The sequence below is a fragment of the Vidua macroura genome, chromosome 1 (genome assembly GCF_024509145.1).
Source record: "Vidua macroura isolate BioBank_ID:100142 chromosome 1, ASM2450914v1, whole genome shotgun sequence".
Taxonomy (NCBI): domain Eukaryota; kingdom Metazoa; phylum Chordata; class Aves; order Passeriformes; family Viduidae; genus Vidua; species Vidua macroura.
Window position 1 is genome coordinate 125,394,050 of NC_071571.1, and position 16,583 is coordinate 125,410,632.

Sequence of the window (16,583 nt, forward strand, 5' to 3'; positions counted from 1 at the left end):
GAGAAGTGCTCTTTGGCTAGGACATGAAAATTTGATGAATTTCCAGAGGTTTTGGTATTTCTTCTGAAAACCTGACCATGTGGGACACATTGTATGGGGTGCATACACCTCAGTGCTGCACCACATTTGATTGTGTTAGGAACTATCAGTGTGGCCTGTTGTGCTTTTGGTGGCATGTGGATATTAAGTGCTGGGGTACAAGGCCAAGGGAGGTTCATGATCCATACAAAGGCTGTCCTGAAAATGCTTTGTGAATTCTCCATGAGAAACACAAAGTATTCATAGAAATACTTCTATTCATAAACAGAATGCAATTAAAGTATCCCTAAAGTGCATGTACTAAAAAAAGCAAACAGCAGTAAATATGATAACATGTACACTGGGGAGATGTTTAAATTACTGAAAAAAAGTACTGAATAAAAGGGATTTACACTGAAACCATGTAAGTTTGGGAGAGGGCTCACAGTCACAGTGGGCACATTTTGAGACTGCACAGAGATTTCTTGTGCCAGGAGCAGCATGGCTCTGAGGGATAGCAAGAGTCAGCTCATTCCAGGTTGTTTAGTTTCTGTGGTAACAGTGCTAAAAATCTGATCACATCCCATTCTGGAAAGCCATGTCCCAAGGACGCTGCACATAGATGTAAGACCCTAGAGGCAGTGATTCCTTTCCAGATATTCCTCTCAGGTTTCATAGTATGCTGATACAGGAAAGCACCCTGGCAGGAGGATCTGGTATCTAATGGGCTGCACATTGGCTGTGGGCTGCTTTGCATTTTATTGATTCTTGGCAGAGGCTGTACTGGTTCTTGGCTAGAGGACTAGAAGTCTAATTAGCAGCATAAGCAAGGCAGGTCTCAGGGATCATCTGGGTGAGAGCTGCTTGCAAAGATAGGCAATGGGGTGCTAGGTGTTTGGACTCTGCAAGCCTGCTTGCCTGTTAGACACCATACTCTGAGCCAGCACAGAAGTGCACCTGTGAACCCCCATCAGAACCTGGCAGTGCCAGTGCCAGAGCTCCTCACTGGGGCCTTCTGCCACTGCGCTCAGCCAAAGGCAGCACAGGCATCTCTACCCAGCTAGCAAAAAGGAGACCTGACTGGCAATGAGGAGAGCACCCTGCTACAACCTTCTCTGAATCTGAAATACATTTTATCTCCCTTGTGGGCATGATCAGACTCCTCATCCAGTTACCAGTCCTGTTTTGCAAGCAGTTACAGAGTCAGAGGGGTTTGTGGCTTTGCTTTCCAATGTGCTTGTTCCTTGTACTTTGCTTGTTACCAGAATAAGAGCAACAGTAAATGTAATGTTACAAAGAACGGCCCCACTATCAAAAGTCTCTTAGCACAATAATATTTTCATAGAAAGCAAAATAACGTGCTAAGATTTGTGAAGCTAATAAACTAACCCAGGCTTTCCACACTGATTTCCTACAGTAATTCCCAGCACAGCCAAACAGCACAATTCACAGCTCTTTTGTCTGTAAACACATCCCAAGGCCATTTGACTAGAATGAGGTGTGGGCATGCAGGCTGATCTGTTTAGTGCTTCTCAGCTGTGCCCTCCTCCTTTCTGTCCTTGAGCTTCTCAGCTATGTCTGAGATAAACTGGTTTCACTCTGGGTTCTCATGCAGAAGTCCTGCTACAGGGAAGCAAGGACTGGTTTTATCTTACAACCTCTGCGAGCCCTTTCTCCAGACTCATCTTAGGCACCTGCAGATGTAACCAGAGTAACCTGGGACTGCAAAGTGATGCAGGAAAACACCTGCAGTTGAACCAAATATTGCAGTTTATAGATGTAATACAAGTGTTTTGACTGTCTCCAATGTAAAATTATTCCCAAACCGCAGAGCAATAACATCGCCTGTCAGGTCTTCAATTCCACTTATGTCAGGACACAGTTTGAACATACCTCTGCCCCTGAAATGCAGAATTCTTTGGTTCAAACAAAGCAGGTTTAAAGGTAAGCCCCAAGGCCTGCAGGTGGGGCAGTAGAACCATTGCATAATAGCATCAGACCTTCCTAATACCTTCAAATTCCTGCATATCCTAAATACAGCTGGGAAACAGAGCCCCCCACCCATACAGCTGGAAGAGCAGCTGCAGTTTGATGAGAAATATGGTCAACTAATACTAAAGAAAGAAGGGCCAGAGGAGAAACACTAGCTGCTAATATTAAAAATACTTTCCCGATATAGATACTTTATGTAAAAAAACTAAAAGTAACATTTTATTTCTCCAAAGTTTAAATTTGTCCCTAAAGTAGTCCTGGCAATGCAGTGCAAAAGTTCTGTTGCTGCTTGTGATTCAAAACAAAGTGTAGTTGTTCAAAAGCTTTGAACCAGCCCAGGATTTATAATACTTGTAAAGCTGGTTCAACTAGACTGGCAGAAGGTCAAGGTCCTGCTTTTAGGACTCAAATTTGAGTGTTACCCTGCACAAAGACGTTCTTCCTTCAAGAAAGACTCTGTGGTGCAGACTAAGGCTGGTGCTTTTGCTTTTACAGGGAGACAGTTTGTGACTATGTGTTCTGTTAAATGTACCTGGGAGGATTTCATACCCTTCCATATTCCAGGTCACCTGTCCCTCAGGGAAAAGAAATTAAGGGGGCAGGGAGCTTAATGGCAGAGACTGATAAAATCATTGTTGATGCAGAAAATAAAAGCAGATAATAACTTTCTCTTAAAACACAAAAAATCACAAGGCATGAAACAAAATAGCTAAGGCACCTTACACCACTGAGTTGTAAAGCTTCTTGTCACAGGACACCAGGAGTCTGGAAAGCTGCTATAAGTTGAGAGACCAATTGGACCAAAAAAGAAGAAAAAGCCATCAAATGCTGTTTAATATTAACCACCCCTTCTATCTAAGGTGCTCCCAAGCTGCAAATGGCTGTAGATCAGAAAAATACTTTATGTAATATCTCGTTTTTATCCCTGGGTTTTTATTCTACCTTCTGCACCTGCTGTTGTTCAGTGTTTTGCCTCATGTAAAGAAGGGATTGAAATGAGGATCAAAAGATCAAACCTTTAAAATGTTAGAATTGCAGAGTTTGAACACAAGCATCCTCAACAGTAGCTGTTGCTCTCTCTCAGTGAGCAGCAGAGAAATACCCCCCTGCACTGGCCACTGTTATCAGTTTCCTCTTCTAGGATGTCCAGCTCTAAAAACATTAAATGTCCTATTCTCATCTCATTCTACCCAAAAAAAGGAAAAGCTGAATCATGGCAATGTATGGTGGATGCCAAACACTGGGAAATCTTTTATTTCCGTTCTCTTTTTTATTTTCTAATTCACTGGAATAGCCTAATTTCCTGAAATATGCAGCTATGTCTCCCAATAATTTAAATCCTTTAGTTGTGGTTTGGGCTTTTTTAGAAGAGAGAGTAAAGACCAGTGCTAATTGTCTGCACTCTTTCCCACTCCCCAGCTCTCCCTTGTTGCTGTATTCATGGAGATCAGGAGTTGAGAAGGAAGGAAAGGAAGGATGGCATATTCTCCACAGTCATTCACAGCCTGGGAGCCTCCCCACCATGGGAGTGCCACATGTGCAGAGAGCATTCCCCAGCTCATCCCCTCGGCAAGGGCAGATGTTGAAGCTGGCAGAAAAGCAGACCAAAGGGCAGTTTTCCTAGCTATTGGAGCAGGGTTTTTTCCTCCCCTCATGTTCCTGCAGCCCCACCACAACCTCCCTGTCTCAGGGACCTGCTCCCTAGCGTGGCTCAGGCAGTGCCTAAGCAGGATGTAGCTCAAGGCAGAATTTGGCTCAGGATCTGTTTTTGTCCCTGCTCCTTTTCAAGAATATAATCTGTTAAATTAAATCAAACATTTTCTCCTGAATAAACAAACCACCACATACTTTCCTTTTCTTCCAAACATACCTTTTAATTACAAGAGCAGAGGACTTGGCAACTCCAGCTAAAGACGGCCCCCTGAGCAAACAAACAAGTGAGTAAATAAAAGAGCTCCTCAGAAGGCTCAGAAGAGGCTCTCCTCAAAAGAGCCTCAGAAGGCTATCTTTATAGAAAGGACTACTTTTTAACCTAATTTTGAAATTAAGTTTATGTTTAAAGTACCAAAATAGCAGAACAGAGAATAATGAATATTCTGAGGTTAGCAGTACCACACTCAAAAATTGAAATTTATAACGAAAATGTAGGAGGGGAGGAACTTCACAGGATCTGATGAAGTACACCACACAAGCCCCCAGTCTTTGAAATACCACCAGATCAATAGCTGCATTAGAAGAACACCAGAGTTGCTTGAAAAGGCTGGGATTTTTCCAGGTTCATCCTTCCCTGGGTTTCCTTTTGTTGGGTTTTGTTGGTTTGGGGGTGGGGGGGGGGGGCGGTTAGGGTTAGTGTGTTGGGTTTTTTCCAAGAAATCCCAGATTTAGATACAGATTTTTTTTTTTTTGCTTTAAGTAACTCTTACAAGTCAATGAGACTTGCTTTCCATTTTTGAAATTCTATAGAAAGTGTTCCAATGACAAGTGTTTTCTTTAAAGCTTCCAGGAATTATTTGGTTGTAAGGAATTTAAAACTTTCCTTTACAATATTTTAAAGAATAGAAATCTTCATATTTGAGAGTCTGAAAATGTGAAGTTTCAGCCACTAGAGTTAAAAATTTTGAATAAAGACACAGTATCTCATTCTATTCCTTAAAATCCATGTACTGATTTTCAGAGCAATGAGTTTGGCATTTTAACCATATTTTATTTGAATTTAAAATTAAGTTATTTGCAAATTCTATTTGAAAATAACTTTACACTTTCCCAACAGAGGAATCTAATAAAAATAATAAAAATTAGAAGACTGTTTCACAAAATGATGAAGGAAAACTTACAATTTAAATCTTTGTTGCAGAATCTATGATGTAACTATTCCAATATGTATTCCTAAGCACTGAATTCTTTTCAAAGGTAATAGAAACTCAGTCACTCTGCTATTATAGGGAAAAACATTTTCCTTCTTTAGAGAACAATATTCTCAGCTTTTTCATCAGACCTTGTTTGGAAAGCCTTTTAGCAGTTTAAGCTCAATCCTGCACACTACCAACTCAGCCAGGCTCAGTCCCTTTTGGAAAAATAAACCAAATCATCACTGACTCCAGCTGCCATCATTTCCCAAACTACTTACTGGGGAAAAATCTTAAAATTATGGCAGGGGGTTCCAGTTACATTGTTTTTCATTAATTGTTAAAATTAAATTCTTTATGTTTATGGGTAAGACTTTTTGTTTTGTAAAACAGGTGAAAGCAGCCAAAGAGGTGCTGATGCGCTCATGATAACAGATGCAGTAGTAGAGGAGGAGAAAAAGGAAATTATTTTGGCATGTTCCAAAATGCTAGAGCAGAATTGGTACAGCAAGCCACAAGATGAACCAAAACATAACACAAGCTAGTTTAAAGCTTGAAACAGTGCTTTAAAATGCTGGGGTCTGTGTGAAAGAGAAACAAGGAGGAAACAGCAGAGAAGCTCTTTTTGAAATACTTCCAGTAAAGGTGATTCTCTAATTTTGCCTGCCATACATAAGGAAATATTTAATGACTTAATTAACCCACCCTTCCCATGAAATCTATCACACTGCTAAATTTCCACAGCCACCTATTAAGCATTCCAGAGGTCCCAGGGGTGGTGGCAGTGGGGCTGGGGAGCCCTGGGACCTTGTCCAGCCCTGCCAGACCAGGCAGGGGCAGGCAGCCAGAGACAACTCGGGAGACCGGGCAGGAAAGAGGAGTGAAAGTCCTGCAGGGAGTGGGGGCAGCAGGGAGAAAGGAGAAGGAAATTAAGCAAATCCAAAAGCATAAATAATTTACATGGGTTGATATATTTACCTGGGGGTAGTGCAGGCACCACACTGCAGTTGATGGCGCTCCAGTTCCTTGTTTACACTTCCACTCACCTTAGGCTGACAGTAGGCATTTGCTTTTATTACAGCACTTGAAATAACTGGAAGAATAAGCAACCTAGTGCTTCTGAAATAATCCTTCTCTCCCCCAGATATTGTCCCTATTATGTTTCCACAGTAATAGAGCCAAAAAGGACCAAAAGTCTGTTGGCCCTACACCTCCCTGGAGGCTCCCAGAACAAGGAAAGGAAAGGAAAGATCCAGTGGGTGCCAGCTGGAGCCACTGTCTCCAGGTCAGATGGGGAGGAACCACCTGCTGACCTATCATGTACTCATCAGGACTGGAAAACAGAAGTCAAAAATTTCAAGAGGAGCAGCAAAATAATTTTAAAATTCCAGAGAAGATGAAGGGAAAAAAGCCATTCACAGCTCTGCCTGACCCTGTCAGCCACACTGGGCTTCCCAATGTGCTGGGGCCCAGGACCCCACATCAGCCCCCGGGCTGTCAGCTGCTGCCCCAGCAGCCCTGCAGCCCCCCACAGCCCTGCCCTCCTTGGCCCTGGGTCCCACCGAGCCATGCCCATGTCCCAGCCTGTCCCCATCCCCAGGGATGTGCCCCCAGTGCGTGGCTCCTGGCTGGGGTGAGTGGTGGATTATAAGGTTACCCAGTGAGGGTGACTGTTTTCACCGTTTTCCTCTGGGATGTGAGGAAATCTGCCATCCCAGCAGCACCAAAGTGACCAAGACAAATGGGGGCTTTGGCCAAGTCCTTCAGGACTATCTGAAATTCAAGGGCTGAGCACCTGTCTTGCTTCTTCCCCTGCCTCCTGTTGTTCCCAGTGTTTTCCTTTCTCTCTGAACCCCTTGTCCCCTGGATCACATCTGTCCTCTGGTGAAAACAAAGCTAAAAGGTCTGTCCCTTCTGGGTCTGTTTTTTCTTCATGGAAACAGAATTGCACTTCAGCTACAGCAATGGAGCCCTTGAGGTTTTTTACTCATTTCCTCCTTATGTATCCTAAAGGAATGTTCATTTTTATCATTAACTATCCTGAAGGCCATGCCAAATAAGGTTTTCATATTTTTTGTAGCTTGGAAGAAATGCTATCTGATTTTGTTCCAATAAAAGTGCTAGTAAGTGCTTCAGATGATCCATTCTAGCTGCTTGTTTGCAGGCTTCTTAATAACAAGTTGGAGATACATAATGATGGTTGTCACCCTAGGAATAACTGGGCTCTCCTCTCCTATTCTCAGTTCACTGTAAATACATTCAGCTGTAGCAGGATCATGTTTCCACTTTGGACACTGTATCCCATTTATTCCATCAAAGTTAAGCCAGCAGAGCATTCTGCTGAGGGATTTGGGAGATACCATATTGAAGTCTGACAGAGGGTGAAAGAGCAGGGATATCCAAGAGAGCACAAACACCTTCCCAAAGGAGTGACTGGGCACCTCAGAAGAGGCTACTAAAGGAATGTAAGAAGAATGCTGCTCTGTTCTATCTCTTCTTCCTTGTTTGAATTGTTCCCCTCTTTCATCAGCAATATCTCTACTCCAAATATTTTTCTTCTTAACAACAGCCTTTCCATGGGCATTTTTTCCCCAAAACCACAGCATGCTGTCTTTGACAGCAAAAGCCCTTAATTTCTCCGGGCAGGATTAGGAAAGATGTAGCTTAAATTATCAGAAGTGCTATTTCAGTAGCACAGTTAATACTGGTTTCCCTGTTCAAATACACTACAAGATAACTTTCATTATCCCTTTAAATAAACACAGTTTTCATAGATGCAAGTATGTAAACAAATTTGTGTCTGTTCTTGTTTTACACTTTCAGCCATGGCTATGCTGACACAGTGCTGCTGATCATTTCATGTCACGTTTATCATGGCCTTGCTACTCTATCCCATTAATGATTTCTTTAAAATTTCCCGTTTCCCAGGAGAATGCAGAGACTGACTCTCTAGCCTTCCCTGCAGTGTAAAGTGAAGTTCTTTCCCTCCCATGTTCGTGTGCTCTAAAGCAAACTTTTGCAATATTTAAAGCAAAGGTCTCAGGAACAGACCGCAGCCTCCTCACCAGCCGTAATTACTCCCTGAAGCAGATCACATCCTGCACAATTACCAAGATGATACAACTGAAGACCACACCTGGTGAGTACAAAGGAGCCTCAGTTAAGAATGAACAAGCAATGGAAAGGTGGGGGGTGTCTTTTATGACATCCAGAGCTGGAGGGAATGTGCACAATTCTGCCAGAGGGCTTCCAGCTGTACCTTTAGGACTGACTTAAATGCTTTCCCTTTGTGTATCTATAGACATTACAGATACAGTCCCTTTGGTGCCCAAGCTCTAAAAAGTGCCAGTAACTCCACAGCAAACTGCAGGGTGTAGTGGAGACATGGTTTTCATCAGTGCCTGCTGCCCAGCTTCCTCAGCAGCTTGGTAGTGTGTGGTTTCCACTGTAGCTGATGTCACAACACAGCTAAAGCTTCACCATGCTCTGTCTTAGGCAGCTTTGTAAGTTTCCTGCTCTCAAGCACGTTTCAATCTGCTTTAGCCTTCCCATTTCACTGTGCTCCTTTTCAAAGTGGTGCTTGTGGATAGAGAAGCCTTGAAAAGGATGAACCCAGAGCAGCAAGTTCCCTGCAGAAATCAGAGGCAAAGGCTAAAGAAAAGGTAATCTATACCCTATATCTCATTAAGTCACAGTGCATTCATATTTCAGGAAGACTGTTTTTGAAGTGGCAAGCAGTTTAAAAGTAGACCTGCTCAGCCACAGGACTTCCAAGCAACAAGAGATGTAGTTGAATTTGAGCTGTACACGCTGTGAAAAGTTCCCCACCACTTCTAATTTTCTGAAGCTGGATAAATCCTCTCAGAACTCTGTGTTTGCAGAGACTTTTGGCTTTGCACAATGACTTAACTGTATTTGCCCTGTAAGTTTTATCTTCTGTTTGCTTGTGCAATATTTTAATGGCTTTGACTTTGTGACTTTCAGGCATCTAAAGTGCTATAGCAGATGGGAACAATAACATTTTCATTGGAACACATTGCCAATCTGGGTTTTAATTCAGACGTTTCCAGCTGCTGATCTGTGGTCCAGTGACTGAAATGTATGTCCAAAACATTTTCTTTTAATTTTTTTCCCTTGGGCAAAAACAAGAAGACAAATCCTACACTTTCATTTTGTGTCCATCTTTGGTCTTTGAGAGCCAACGTACAGCCACAATAATGTCCCTTTAGAAACGTAGCTCCTGTGTAAGGGCACGCTAAGGGCCACCAGTGTGCCTGCTTCCTAAAGGATGTGAACACTCAAGCTTTGAAATCTGCCTCTTTGCTTGCAGAGCAACGAGCCATGCAGTATCATTGATATAAAGCTCCCCAGCCTAAGTCTTGAGGCCTGCAAAGATATTGTACTGAAGGGAAGAGCTGCAAAAACCAGACGAGCAAATTGCGCTTCATCTCTTTGTGCTTAACCTGGGTACCAGTAAACATCTTTTTCTTTTTTTTTTTTTTAAGCTGCTAGCTAATACTCTCACACAAGCAGATAACTTGGTAAATTTTTCTCAGGTGATAGTAAATCATGTTTTGCATTTATTGATTATTTTTTTAGGTTGTTTTTTTGTTTTTTTGGTTTTTTTTTTTGGCAAACAGTTGCTTTATAGCAACTCATCTTTTTCGCACAGGTTAACATTTCATAAATATAGAAGTGCAGAGATTCCCCTCTAAAACTAAAATTCTACCTGAAAGAAAACAGTTTAAAATTATTCAACTGAAGGCAAAAGCAAGTTTGAGACTAAAACTAAAGTAACAACTGGCAATAAATTAATCAGCATGATCAGCATATTCTTCAGCATTTTTGTACAAGTAACACAGCTGTAGTAAACCTGGCCCTGGCATTCATCAGATTCTTCTTGTTTTGTCCCATATTTTGTGGCAGTATCTGCTAGTAATGTATTAACAAAAATCACCTTCCCAAGGCATGGAAACACTTTTTTTAGCTCCTGACGTTATAAAGGTATCTTGAATCAATAGAGCTGGCCATTTACTGCAAGAATCGGAAATACTGTGGGAGGTAATTGCTTCACAGCAAATTACTTCACATAATTTGATAGTCACTAGGTCTCATGCATTATTCTTGCTGTTAATCCATTGTGATTTATTATCCATTTCTACTCCATTTATCATCACTTTACTGTTCAAGGTTTTTCCTGATCTTTGCTTCTCAGAGCCCAGTCTCACATTTCATTGCTGGCAGTTCAAATAAAAAATAAAATAGATTAAACACTTGAAATGCAGTGCCCAACAAATATGTTTCACTTGTACTGTGTCTGGAGGGTGTCCTGGACAGTGCAGTCTTTCCATTTTTCATTTCTTGTGGTAAGTCAAAAAGAGTATGCCAATAAGACTCCCCTTTTTGGAGTAACAATGATTAGATTTCACTTGACTTCCAAATCTAGCTACAAATACACAGCACTTTGTCTTTTCATTGTGCTGCTGACATTTATTGAGAGTGTGTTGGAATGTTTTGAAAATATACAGTTATCCATTGCTGGTGTTTTCCATGCTTCTTGGGGTTTAAGGGTTGTCAGATTCAACCCCTTTTGGATAGTAGATAAAGACAGTGCTGGCTGATCTGCATTCCCTTCACTTTGTTTTAACATTTTCATTCTGTTAGTATTTCTCTAGGATTACTCTGCTCGAGGGAGGCTGGACCAGATGACCCACTGTGGTCCCTTCCAACCTTATCCATTATGTGATTCTGTGATTCTCAAGTGAGAGATGTGGCTGAGAGCCTGAGGTGAGGAGTGGGACAAGTGGCAACAGAGCAGTTCCCTGCAGATTTTCCAGAGCTATAAGTGGGCTCTATGCATACCCATGGGGACCAGGCATGACAGCCTCAAAATGTCTCTTTGCTTGGAGCTGTCTGTCCAGAATTCCAGCACAATATTTTCCCAATTGTCAGTGCTGCATGTGAAAAAAGACTTTGTCAAAACAGGGAGGAGACAGGGCTTCTCTGTGCCAAGATAGCAAGGATCAGCAGCAGAACCTGGAATAATGTTCCTTGTTTGCCCCAAAGCCTAGAGTGCTTGTGTTGGATTGTTTTATGGGCAGTAAGGCAGGGGGTGCAGGTGACAGCTCAGACCTAAGTAACCTCTGATGAGGCTCCTCCTGTTTGCCTCTAAATAAAACTGAAATATTTGGAGCTGAGCTACATGAAGGCTAAGAACAGAAGGAGGTAGCATTTCCACCAGGTTGGACTAAATGACCCTCAAAGCTGTAGGATTATGCTCTTCATCACTACCAAAGCACAAGCAGGACTCCAGCCTATGAGTGACTTGAGTAGTGAGGATCATTTACTGTCCTGGATGGTCATATGATAGTTGGACTGCTCTCAGTCAATGGATTACCTGTAAAGTTACAGGAGGACAAGGCACCTTCTCTCTTGGTCCTGCAGCGTGACAGGTTTGTCAGACTGATGCTTCACTCCCTTTCTGGTGAGCACAGTTCTCCTTGTGCTATACACAGGCTCCTGGCCTGTGTTTAGAAATCCAAGGCCATTAAAGATGCCCAGGAATATAGGTAACACTGGAGGCATTTGTTTTGACAGAAATCCTTTCTGCCTAAATGAGACCTTTGTTTCAGCCAAGAGTTCAACAGAAGGCTTGTCTGTGCTTTGCACGCTTGACATTTTTTGTGGCTTAAGCCCATTTTACATGGTAGCAATATATCATCAGGAAAGTACTGTGCTTTTTTGCTTGACCTTCTGTAGTTCCTGTTCCCATTTTTAGAAGCCACTTCAAATGTTGCTGTTGGTCATGTTCCATTTATATTCAATCTGTTCCTCATGTCACTGTTGTCACTCATACTGCTAACTATGGAACTGAGAATTAACATTTGTTTTCAACGAAAGAGCATTTTCAGTCTCCTTACCTATCACTTATTAATTGGAATTTCAGCATTACTTGCAACACACAAGGGGGTTTTTTTGGGTCTTTACTCATTACATGGTACATGCAAGTTGCAACAGACTGCTCAAACAGGGATTTTCCTATAATGAAGCCAGTAATAATTTGTGACCTCTGTGGATTTTGGGTAAATCATATCTCTTTCTGGTAAAACTGTGACGTAACAATCACCAGCAATGATGGAGTTGCATCCACAACCTCAGATGTCCCTGTGGTTTTGCTTTCTATCCATTTTTGAAGCAAATGGTGTCACAGCCATGACATCAGCACTTTCTTTAGGATGGGCAGAATTTCTTCTCTCCTTCTCCTCTCATTCCTAAGCCAGCAATGTGAAGCTGATGGAAGAACTCTTTATCTAGGCCTGCCTGGCAAGAGCTGGTCTTGTCACCACTTCTTGTCCGCAGGCTTGGTACAGCTGCCCATTTTCCTGAGGGATGAGGGTCTAAGGTGACAGTTTCATTACTTAGAGACCTCCAACTGACAGGCAAGTCTGTCCCTAAATATAGAATTTTGTATCCTCTGCTACAGTCATTCTTTTGCCATAAATGTACCATTAAGCAGGGTGTTAAAAATGGGTTCCATTTATGTTAAAAACAGGAGATTCATTTCTGCACATACCAGAGGTCTTTATGGAGCAGCAAACACTATCACTGTCCTTGTGGACACTATCTGAATGGTCAGTGGGTATCCACAGAGGACCCTGTAGAAAATAGGACCTCCACCAACTATAGTCAAACAGATCTGTTTCCTCGGGGCTCATTTATATCAAAGAACTTTTTAAAATGTGTGTGTCCTGGCTCCTTCTCCAACCCCCCTTTTATTTGTCTGCCTCCCAGTTGGTGAGCAGGCTTGGGCAGTTGTGCTGCTGGTATAGGAGTCCATCCCACTCCCAGAAGACAAGAGATTGTTACTAAGCACTCTTCCCTGTTGGACTTTCGGGGGGATCAGTAAAGCACGAAGTTGAAAGTCACTATGGCAATGTCTGACCATAGGAATTTGACCCACCTGGCTTTTACAGCTCTAACTGCATTAATACAATTAAGGAAGGAAAGGTCTGGAAATAGCTGCCTTGGAGACATCTGTGGGGAAAGGGACATCTGGTCTGGAGACAGACTATCCTGAGCAAGACCCAGGCAAAACTTCCCAGGCTCAAGCTCTCTGAAAGTTATTATATCACGTGGGCATGACTTATAGTTTTCTTTGAAACATCAGGGGTTTTCCCAAGATAACCTACTCATGGCCAAATGGCAAGGGGTGTTACCCTGAAAGTGAACAGGCAGTGATATTCCTTTAGAGCATGTTGTATTTTGGCTGAATTATGTCAGTAACAGTTTGCTGAGGCTGAAACTAAAATACATTTTGCTGGGGCTTGTCAAGAGAGCTTATACCCAGCATATGGCTTGCACAGTCACCCCTGAAACAGCCTGAGCCACGTGAATATTTAACATGCATAGCTTTGGCATGTATGTTTGAACAAAGCTTTAAATTTCTTGATGTTTTCTGAGTGCCAAGACCTTGGCAGTTCTGCAGAGCAGTAACTTGGCACAGCAAATGAAAGTACACCTACGGAATGCCCCTGCTGATGACTGGTGTTGTGAGCAATCATGAGTCATTTCTGTAGTGCTCTGGGAGGTCAACCAGAGGGTGCCACTGGAGAAGCACTGAACTGCAGCTCCTGGGCAAACCCCGTGCTCTTTGGCGTGACACTTTTCTCATAAGTCTTTGCAAGTCGCCCTGCAAGGCCCTTCAGGTATCATCTCCTCCAAGGCTCTGACTTATCCATATCACACACATGGAGTGATGCACAGGTGGGCACTGTACACCAAGTCCTTACAGAAAGGCAGGGGGGATAAAGGTGATGCCCCATACTGGCAAGGAGCTGCACTGAGTTCCAGTGCAGTGACCACAAAACCTGAATGCATTTGTGTTGACCTACATGTCAGCTACAGAGGTCACCCACCTCAGAGGTTCAGCCTAAATTGGAGTCTGTCAGATCAAGACGCTCCAGATTTCCCATATGGGACAAGATCTTATCTCAGGCATTCAAAGGAATGTGGTACAGGCATGAGCAAGACAAAGTATGTTTGCAGTACAGTTTTGGTATGGCATAGTTCCCCTCACCATCTCTAGTTCTGGATAAATGCTCCCAGGGGTGCTCAAAGAATTTGTTGGGTATTTGTTTTGTAAGCACAGAAGACTTTGACCAGAGAGACCACAGTGTGAGCATATTACAGACACCTCCATAAAGGAATGAGTGAATATGTAGCAAGAAGTGCGTGTCCCGTGGCAGTAACACTGGCTGGGCTGTCAGTGACGGGGTTGGCAGCAGGCTGGCAGGCACTGTGCCACCTTGGCAGGCACGAGGACAACAGAGCAGGCAGGAAAACATTCTGCAAGGGGCTGTCCCAACTGGTCCCTTGATGCCTTGACCACTTGCTTGGCAGACTGTGCTCAAGCTGCAGCCCCTGAAATTCCCTGACAGCCCACCCGAAATGGTGCAATACCAGCCTTGTCACCTGCTTTCAAAAGCTGGCTCTGCAGAAATGCAGGATCAGGCTTTGCAGGGCCTAAGGCTGGGAAGTAGCCAAAGACAGTCCCTGTTGGGAGGCAGGGACTTTTGAGGGGATGTAGCATGGCTGATTGTGGACCCCAAAGGATCCTGCTTTGTTTGTCTCCAAGACTTTAACTTGTCATCCTAATGCAACCCATCCTGAACTGTATTTCCGATGTGTGCTCGCAGCCCCAGATGGGAGTGCCCAGCCTAGGGGTGACACAGCTCCACGTGGATGCCATGGGAATTATCCAGCATCACATGTTGGGATGGAGGACAGAGGCATGGGGCAAACACTTGGATTGGAGCAGCAGGAGTAGGAAGGGTCCACATCCCACAGCCAAGTGCCCTTCTGCTGTTTCCTTTGCTTGTGCACAGTGCCCTTGGGAACATGCATCCACAGCTCTGCTGGTGCTTGTACAAAAACAAGGGGCAAGCCAGACCTGTCTCCCATGCTGGATAGGGAATGGGCAGAGCCAGTGGAGGGAGCTGCTAAGCAGGCACAAGCCTCAGTATGTGTGGCAGATGCAGAGGAATCAAGTGGTGTTAAACTTCTTAAACACACTCAGAGCTCGTCATCTAGGGAACTAGGTGGTTGGTGCCAACACCAAGCAGTAACACAGCCCAAACCTGTACAGCAGCTATCTCTCAGGAAAACAACATTTTGGGGTTCAGTTATCAATGCTGGAGTTTTTAAGCAAGGAAAGAACTGCAGTATTTGATAACCATGGAGGAGGCATGAGCTACAGGGATTACAGGTGATACAGTTTATTGCTCACTGGACCTTTTTCTGCTTCTCAGTGCACAGAACTGAGGCAAGTTTGAGGGGGCAAGTTTTACAGCTGTTCCAAGATGACCTCGTTGTGAGGTTCTCCTCTAATGCTCAGGAAACACACCCTCAGGTCCTTACCATGCTTTTAGTGGGTTCTATTTCTTGTGAGGTAACAAGGTTATTCCTGTGTGAGAGCCCAGCTTCCTGCCTGTGCCATGAAGTTGTATTACACAGCAGGTGTATTGTGGCACCTGAAAATAGTGACCTCCAAGTGATATTAAAGGTCAAGACCCTGTAAAATGCCAGAAAGCTTAGCCTCAAAGATACTGCACCAGGAGGATCATGGGGGTGCTTTAAACAGGCTGAGGCCAGTCCTTTTCTATTACAGCAACCACATCATCTAAGTCCCTGCACAAATTCAGCAAGCTTACTCCTAATTTGCTAGATTTCTTTCTCACCCTTCTGTTGTAAAAGACCATTGTAAAATATGTTAAATGCCATGCACCCTAACAGATCAACCCAAACAAACTCAGTCTTCCACAGGAAATTCTGTGTATCTCCCATGGTTTGCTGAAAGTAATGTTTAGGACTACACCTCCAGCATCCTGCCTGCCCAGGGAAATGTGTCATCTGTGAGGAGCTGCAGGAGGATCATTGTCACAGAAAGATTCCCTGTTGGCTGTGCTCCAAGGCTTTAAAACTGAGATCTTTTAGATCAGTGACACTGTAGGAATACACACTTTGCTTCAGAAGTACTTGTCAGAGTGCTCAGATGACCCTGTAACCACAGTGCAGCTTCTCACACTTTGCTGCTTTGATATTTTCTGCTCACTGAACACAGTCCTGGGCCAGACTGTCTGATTGCATATCCAATATTCAATCAGGAGCCACCATTTTCAGAGCTAAGATGTTGATCAGAGGTGGGTTGGTTCACCAGACATGTCACTTCCCAGGGACACGGGACCCTTCTCCATCTGCAATCCCGTGCATGAAGGGCCAGGTACAACGAAACAGCAGATGCAGCAGGAGCTGGCTGTCCAAACACGCTGCTATTATATGACTGTTTTGTTTCAGTCAACCAATACTCAATGGCACTATGGGTTTATTTCTAGCATGAGGAGAAGATTATACAAGTAAGGTGCAGTCCTGTTTGTTTACAGGGAAGTGCACACGTGCCTATGTCCCCAAAACAACCTGGAAATGAACAGCACACAGTTGTGCTGCTCACTCTCTTCAAGACAGCTTTTCCTCTCAGCTCTGCTTGCCTAAATTTTCTGTCTCCAGGAGATCTGTCCCAGGACAACTCTCTCCATTACTTTTCCTTATTTTTTCCTGGCTTCCAGCCTCTAATATGCTTTCAGCAGCCAATGTGCTTTCCTCAGCATTCGCAACTCATTCCATCAGGCCAGGTTTTAGCTCCTGATACATTTACATGCAATGTATTATGTA

At 43.5% G+C, this 16,583-nt stretch overlaps 1 long non-coding RNA gene across 1 annotated transcript; it reads left to right on the forward strand.

Moving 5' to 3' along the window:
• Window positions 1–8,372: 8,372 nt before the first annotated feature.
• On the forward strand, window positions 8,373–12,753 carry LOC128816783 (uncharacterized). Its single transcript, XR_008440008.1, has 5 exons — window positions 8,373–8,518; window positions 8,841–8,955; window positions 9,187–9,323; window positions 10,521–10,643; window positions 12,648–12,753. It is a non-coding gene; the product is annotated as an uncharacterized LOC128816783 (long non-coding RNA).
• Window positions 12,754–16,583: the final 3,830 nt, after the last annotated feature.